Genomic DNA, 7,458 nt, shown 5'->3' on the forward strand with positions numbered 1-7,458 from the left:
CCAAAATGCCTAAGTAGGTTCTGCACAGTGGTTCCTTCCTGAAACCCCAGCCCAGGTGGGAGGGTCGCTTGAACTCAGAAGTTCAAGACCAGCCTGGGCAACATAGCGAGACTGTCTCTTTGAGCAAAAAAATAAAATAAAATAAAATGATTAGTAAACCTTTGTGAAAGCGTGACAATTTCTGCATAAGCAATAGGCCAGCCCTGCAATCAACCCTCCACCCACTCATGAAGTGAAGAGATATTCTATTTGAGTCTGAACAGGAAGATCAGGCATCATTAACCAGTTCCCAAATGGAGATGCTAGTGATCAGGGAGTGGGTCTCAACATTCCCTTAGGAAGTAGCTGAGTTTTATAGTAGACGCTACAATTCCTTCAACAGATAAAAAGTGCCTTCCTAGATACATGTGCTTGCATATTCATATTGCCAACATCAGCATCTCAATGAGGCCTTGCTTTGAAATAATATAGACTTGCCTTCGTTGAGAAAACGTAACAAATCTGAACTTTAAAAACTGATAAACTGGCGGGGCTCAGCAACTCAGCCTGTAATCCCAGCACTTTGGGAGCCTGAGGCGAGTGAATTGCCTGAGCCTGCGGGTTCGAGACCAGCCTAGGCAACTTGGCTAGACCTTGTCTCTACAATAAAATAAAAAATTAGTGGGGCATGGTAGCGCACACCTGTAGTTCTGACTACTTGGAAGGCTGAGGCAGAAGGATCACCAGAGCCCAACAGGTTGACGCTGAGGTGGCCATGAGTATGCCACTGCACTCCAGTCTGGGCGACGAGTGAGACTCCAACTCAGAAAAAAAAAACCTCAAAAAACAAAAAACTGGTAAACAAATAAGCTAAGACATTAATTTTTTTTAAAAAATTAAGATTTTTATTTAAATAATAATAGTTATTATTTTTATTATTTTAGAGACACAGTCTCACTCTGGCTCAGGCTGTAGTGTAATGGCATGATCATAGCTCACTGCAACCTCGACCTCCTGGGCTCAAGTGATCATCCCACTTCAGTCCCCCAAGTGGCTGGGACTACAGGCACATTCCACCATGCTCAGTTAATTTTTCATTTTTTGTAGAGGTTGGGGGTAGAGGGTCTTGCTATATTACCTGGGCTGTTCTTGAACCACTGACACAAAGCAATCTTCCTGACTTGGCCTCTCAAAGTGCTGGGATTCTAGATGTGAGCCACCGTGCCTGTTCTAAAATTTTTTTTAGATATGAAGTTTTGCTACTTTGCCCAGGCTGCTCTTGAACTCTTGGCTCAAGTGATCCTCCCACCTCAATTTCCCAAGTGACTGAGATTATAGGCGTGAGCCATGGCACCAGCTCCATTTAAAAATTTTTAAATATATTAACAGAATGCTTTTTCCTTAAAAAAAAAAAGTTTTGAAAAGCATTCCAACAAAGGAACAGTATAAGGAATAAAATATCAAATACTTGTGTTTGCACCACCGGGATACAACAAATGCCATATTTGCTTCAGTTTTTAAAAAGGAAATTAAATGTCATGGATATAGTTGATATCCTTGTCTACCTTCTCAGCTTCCATTTTCTTTCCTAGTTTCTCAGAGGTTACTGCTATTCTGAAATTGGTATATTCTTCCTGGTCATGTTTTTTATACTTCTACTACATGCATATATCCCAATATATTATGTAATATTATTTTGTGTGTTTCCAATTGCACATAAATGGCATAGCATTGCATTTATCATTCTCTATCTTATTTTTATATATCACAATGCCTTTACCCTTTCTGCCACTACAGGACATTTAGGTTATTTCCAATTTTTCCCTGAAATGGACATACTTGTACATATCCCGTGTGGAGGCTTCACTAGAGGATCTTAGTAAATGTGGAATCGCTAGATTTCAGGAACTGTACATCTTTACCTTAGCTAGAGATGGCCAACTTATTCCTGGAAGTGGTTGCTCAAGGTGTGCTCCCCTCAACACTGTGTGAAAGTTCTAGACTCACCTACAGTTGTTAAACGTTTACGTTTTTGTGAACCAACTGGACGTTTTAAAATTTTCATTCCCTGATCAATTGTGAAGCTTCGTTTGAAGTATCCAAGCTCTCCTAGGCAAGTTAGAAGTTTGTCTCTCATCAACCAATTAACACAGAGTTTTCTAGAAGGGAACATAAGTCAGGCAGGGAAAATTAGAGTTAGGACAAAGAGCTGCCATGAAAGAAAGGTCAACTGAGGTGAAGATAAAGTACACTTGGAGTTATAGTCAATAGGAAAACATAGATGATTTTTACAAAATGATTCTGAACAATTGTATAGCTATGTGGTAGAGAGACCTTTGCTAAGCACCTTCAGATTTTATCCCATGAATTCATATAAGACCAGCAAGGAACTACAGGTGATGATGAGCAACACTGTGACCAGTGCCTGGATACAGCTGGACTCCCAGGTCCTAGTTCTCTGTGATGGCAAGGAGATGACGCTAACTTGGGGCATGTGTAGCAGGTCCTTTAGTGCTCACTCAGGGAAAGGTAACAAGTGTTTACTAGAAGGTGAACATGTTGAAACTTGAAATTCAATCAGCAGCCTAAGGGACAGGAGTTGGGCTTCCAAGCTGGGGGAAAAGATGGGCTCGGGTAAACCCGGCTCTCGCTCGGAGTCTCCGTTTCTTCACTGTTAAATAAGCATAACTCTATCTTCTTCGCAGAGTTGTTACAGGATTGAAAGTAACAAGTACTTCTAGTGTAGTGAGTGGTGCATATCATTTATCATAGTAAATTCATGACAACAAGAGAATGAAGCAGCTACACACCGGGCATTGCTGGAAGTCCAGGACACATGGCAGTGAAGAATTAGCCCAAGTCCCAGCTGTCAAGAAGTTCTTCACATTCTGGAGAGGGGTGACAAACAATAAACCAATAATCTAATATATAATATAGCTGGTGATTTGTGCCTCTGGGAAAATAAACACAGGGTAAAGGAGATAGAGTGAAGGGGCCACCCAGCAATCAGTGCTGCTTTCTCTTCCTGCTCACTCACAGGCGACACTGGGAAGTCTTCTCAGAGTCACTTGAGCTCTAACTTAAATATGAAATGGGAAAAACGATACTGGAGTTATGTGGGGTTTATGCAATTTGCTAAAATTAAAATTTAGACACTGTCCAAACTTTGATTTGTTTAGAACTTAAAAGCAAAGAGGAAAAAGGCAATCTTTATTGAAAACTTTCTGATTTAAGATTTACAAAGTATTTGAAAATTGCAAAATTATAGACTTCAGTGATTGAAAAAGAATTTTATTTAAAAAATACATGTGTATATATAAACAAAAATATGAGCAGTAGAAAAAACAAGGGGCAGAGACTCTTGGGAGGCCTGGAATGCACTTTAGGTTCTGTCCTTCCACAGCTGTGGAAACCATGCAACCTCTCTCTGCCTCAGTTTCCTTGTCTATAAAATGATTTGAAGAAAAAAAAAAGATTCGAAGAAGCCATCCAATTCTACAATTTTCATCTTCTGACACAAATACTCCCACTTTTGATTTTTTGAGTTGGAGACTCACTCTGTCACCCAGGCTAGAGCGCAGTGGTATGCTCACGGTCACCACAACCGCAACCTGCTGGGCTCAGGTGATCCTTCTGCCTCAGCCTTCTAAATAGCTGGAACCACAGACACATACCTCCATACTCGGTTAATTTTTTTTATTTATTGTAGAGACAAGGTCTCACCAAATTGTCCAGGCTGGTCTCAAACCTCTGGACCCAGGCGATCCTCTCACCTCTGCCTCCTAGAGTGTTGGGATTACAGGCGTGAGCCACCATGCCAGGATATTTTTGAAAACTGAAACACTGATTGTTTCATTCATGTGAGTTTTGTTTTGTTTTGTTTTTGTACATTTGAAGATAGAATATAACAACTTTTTCTTTGATATACAGGAAAGGGGAACCACAAATAATCTGAAATGTATTTATTAAAATTATGTATTTATTCTTACATGTTTACATTTCAGTCACCTTCAAAATAATTTTGATTGCACCTTTGATGCAAAACACCAAAACAGTTTTCTGCCACTCAAAACAGTTTTTCAACTCGTCAATTTTGATGCCTTTAAAGGCGCTTCTGCCATTTTTTTGTTTTACCTCTTCCACACTGGCAAAAAGTTTTCCTCTGAGGACCTTGTTCATCTGCCATTTTTTTGTTTCACCTCTTCCACACTGGCAAAAAGTTTTCCTTTGAGGACCTTGTTCATCTGAGGAAGCATAAAAAAAGTTGCTTGGGGCGAGATCAGTGATTAGGGAGGGTGGGACACTGGGATCATGCTGTTTTTGGTGAAAAACTTCTGAACACTCAGCGAAGTGTGGGTAGGTGCTTTGTCATGGTGGAAGAACCAGTCAGTCACCTGTTTGCCGCACTTCAGAACATTTCTTCCACGAATCGTCTCTCACAACAATGCTCACTGGTACACTGACGCCAATGGGTTCCCAGAAAACTTACCTAACGGGGGAGGCCTGTACTGATAGGGACTCACCTTCCAAAATATAATTCTGGTTTTTTGGGTCCTCCTTCGCAGAAGTCTCCTTTGTAGTAAAATGCAGTTCCTTCTCAGCTTCTTTCTTTTTCTGGGACTGGGGAACAGATTAGAAAATTGTAATAACTCAAGAGCTTTCAGTACTTTTAAAAAAAAAAAAACGAAAAACCAAAAAAACAGAGAGACAGGGTCTCATTATGTTGCCAGGGTGGTCAAACTCCTGGACTCAAGCAACCCTCTCTCCTCGACTACCTGAAGTGCTGGGATTAAAGCTCGGGCCACTATCCACCGGCCTACTCCTACTACTTTGAAAAAGTCTTGAATAATTTCTTTTTTTTTTTCCCAGTTGGAGTCTCACTCTGTCGCCCAGGTTGGGGTGTTGTGGCACACTCATGGCCACCCCAGCATCGACCCGCTGGGTTCAGGTGATCCTTCCACCTCAGCCTTTCAAGTAGCTGGAACTACAGAAGTGCACTACCACGCCCGGCTAATTTTTTGTTTATTGTAGAGATGAGGTCTTACCAAGTTTCCTGGGTTGGTCTCGAACCCACGGGCTCAGCCAATCTACTCACCACGGCCTCCCAAAGTGTTGGGATTATGGGCTCAGACACCAAGCCGGCCAAATAATATCTTTCCTGTGATTATTTTGTCCCTCACTTCTGGTGCAGTCACTATTTCAAGTATTTATATAAAAATGATCAATAATGTAATATTATAAGAAAATTACCAAATCATTTCAAAGGTAGACAGAATGTCAAAGTTGTGTGCTAAGATTTTTACTAAAATATACTCCCTCCCCCTTTTTTTTGTAGGAGTCCAACTTTGTCACCCAGGCTGGAGTGCAGTGACACGCTCACAGCCACTGCAGCTTTGACCTGTTGGGCTCAGGTGATCCTTCTGCCTCAGCCTTCCAAATAGCTAGAATCACTTGCGAGGGCCATCAGGCCTGGCTAATAATTTTTTTATTTATTGTAGAGACAAAGTCTTGCCAAGTTGCCTAGGCTGGTCTCAAACCCCTGGGCTCAGTGCTGGGATTACAGGAGTGAGTCACCATGCCTGGTTACTTTTTTCCCCTTCTGATGCCCTTGATATAACTAACCGGGTATTATTATTTTAAAGGTTGTATTTTTCAAATACCTTCAACTTGTCAAAAGAAGATAGACCTTAAAAACAATCAATTTTTTTAAATATTGTTTTAGCATGTCCAGTAGTTTTCCAATGTCTTTTTTTTCCATTATAGAAAACACTCTCTTGGCTCATTTTAAAAAGTATTTTTCACTAGATGGTCTCAGTTTTTGTCTTTGATATTCTTGTAAGCACAGTCAGATGGCAAAGTGAGCTGATGTGTAGCCTTGCATTTATTTGAATCATTCTCCAATGTCAAATCCTAAAAGAAAACAGCCCAGCATCCCGGAGACAAGTGTCTTTTCTGAGACACAGAGGGGAAGTGATCTGTGAGATGAACTCAGTGAATGCAGATCAAAATCTCACTGATATTTGAGTACCTGCAAAATATCAAGACCATTTGCCTTTCCGATTTCTTCTTAGAGCTATCAAAGTTCTATAGAAACGTTAGCTGAGACAGAGCCTTCAAACCTCCTTAGACCCTTAGCTAGAACAGGAACATGGACTTGCCATCTTCATGATCACCTACTTATGCTTCAACCGTCACTTTCTACCATCAGAAGATATGCACTTATTAGTATGTATGATACCGATATATGTTGATGATACCCACTTGTTTGTATTGAAACACCCGATTCATCACCCTTACTGAAGTCAGCTACACTGAGACTTTTCTTTCTTCTACCTCCACGGCTGCCCCTTCTCTGGTGTCAGCATTTCCAAGTTGCACCAACCAAGCCTATCCAGAATTCCCTTACATTCTGCAACTCCCACGCTCTAAACCTGTAAGAGTTCCCGAGTACTCCTACAAGATTCTCTTAGCATTCAGAGCCTTCCACCACCTGAGGACAGCTTCACAGCTCCAACTCCGTTCTCATCCTATCCCACTGTCTTCTGTCCGCGGATGTTCTCTGTCGAACTTTTATCATTCTTCCAGGTCCACTTTCAAAGCCTATCCCCTTCCTTGACCACTTTAGCTTACAGTAAATTTTCCCTCTACCTCTAAATATATAGACTACTCACTCATTTGGGTTCTAAGTCATACACTCTTCCTGAAAATTAGCTCAGTGCCAGGGCTTTGTCGTTAATGCTTGGTAAATGGAATAACAGAGATGGCAGGAACTTTAGACATTATTGAATTCAGCATCTGCTGGAGACCAGAAAATCATTGGGGTGAACGCTGACAGGCTGCTGTGCCACCGGTGTGGCCATTTCACCTTTGCATTGCTCTTTTGGTGAAAACCTTCGGCTTTTTAAGGAAGGAAAACCCCACTCAGTCCATTCCAATCGGTGAATATCTAACGCCTCAAAAAAGAAAATTCTCTTGTAATCCCATCTGAACGGAGATTTCCCTGAGTCGAATGCAAATCCCGCGTGCCGCCTACTCACAGAACTACCCTAAGCAGGTTTGCAGCTCTAGAAACGCACCTTGGAAATGCAAATTCACGAGCCCCGGCCAGACCAGCGGAATGGGAAATTCTGGGTGGGGCCCAAGAATCTGAGCTTCAAAAAGTCTGAGAAGGGCTGCGTGCCCCCTAGGAAATGGAAAACAGCTGGCCACCTTCTGCATCTCTGCATGATAAGGAAGGTTAGCGTCACGGCACCACCAAATGCTCCCCCCACAGCCCTGCCTCAGTTAGTCTGCTGTGCCAGTCGCCGGGTCACCTGCCCGCTGGTCAAGCGGGTGACGACAAGGCATGGAAGGAGCCTGCATGCCTGCGGATCTTATCACGCTGAGGCACAGAGAGAAAAACAGCTCCGGGGACCGCGCGGAAAGCCCGACTTCAACACAGCCGCGCGCAGTCTGGCGTCCTGAAAGCTGGGCGGAAAA

At 42.2% G+C, this 7,458-nt stretch overlaps 1 long non-coding RNA gene across 1 annotated transcript; it reads right to left on the reverse strand.

The window, feature by feature from the left end:
- Positions 1-4,116: 4,116 nt before the first annotated feature.
- On the reverse strand, positions 4,117-7,274 carry LOC110595328. The gene is made up of 3 exons (XR_002481755.1): positions 7,056-7,274; positions 4,503-4,599; positions 4,117-4,223 (listed from the first exon to the last, which is right to left on the reverse strand). It is a non-coding gene; the product is annotated as an uncharacterized LOC110595328 (long non-coding RNA).
- Between the last annotated feature and the right edge of the window lie 184 nt (positions 7,275-7,458).

This window comes from Carlito syrichta, unplaced genomic scaffold (assembly GCF_000164805.1).
Source record: "Carlito syrichta isolate Samal-C Ts95f unplaced genomic scaffold, Tarsius_syrichta-2.0.1 Scaffold289542, whole genome shotgun sequence".
In the NCBI taxonomy this organism is placed as follows: Eukaryota; Metazoa; Chordata; class Mammalia; order Primates; family Tarsiidae; genus Carlito; species Carlito syrichta.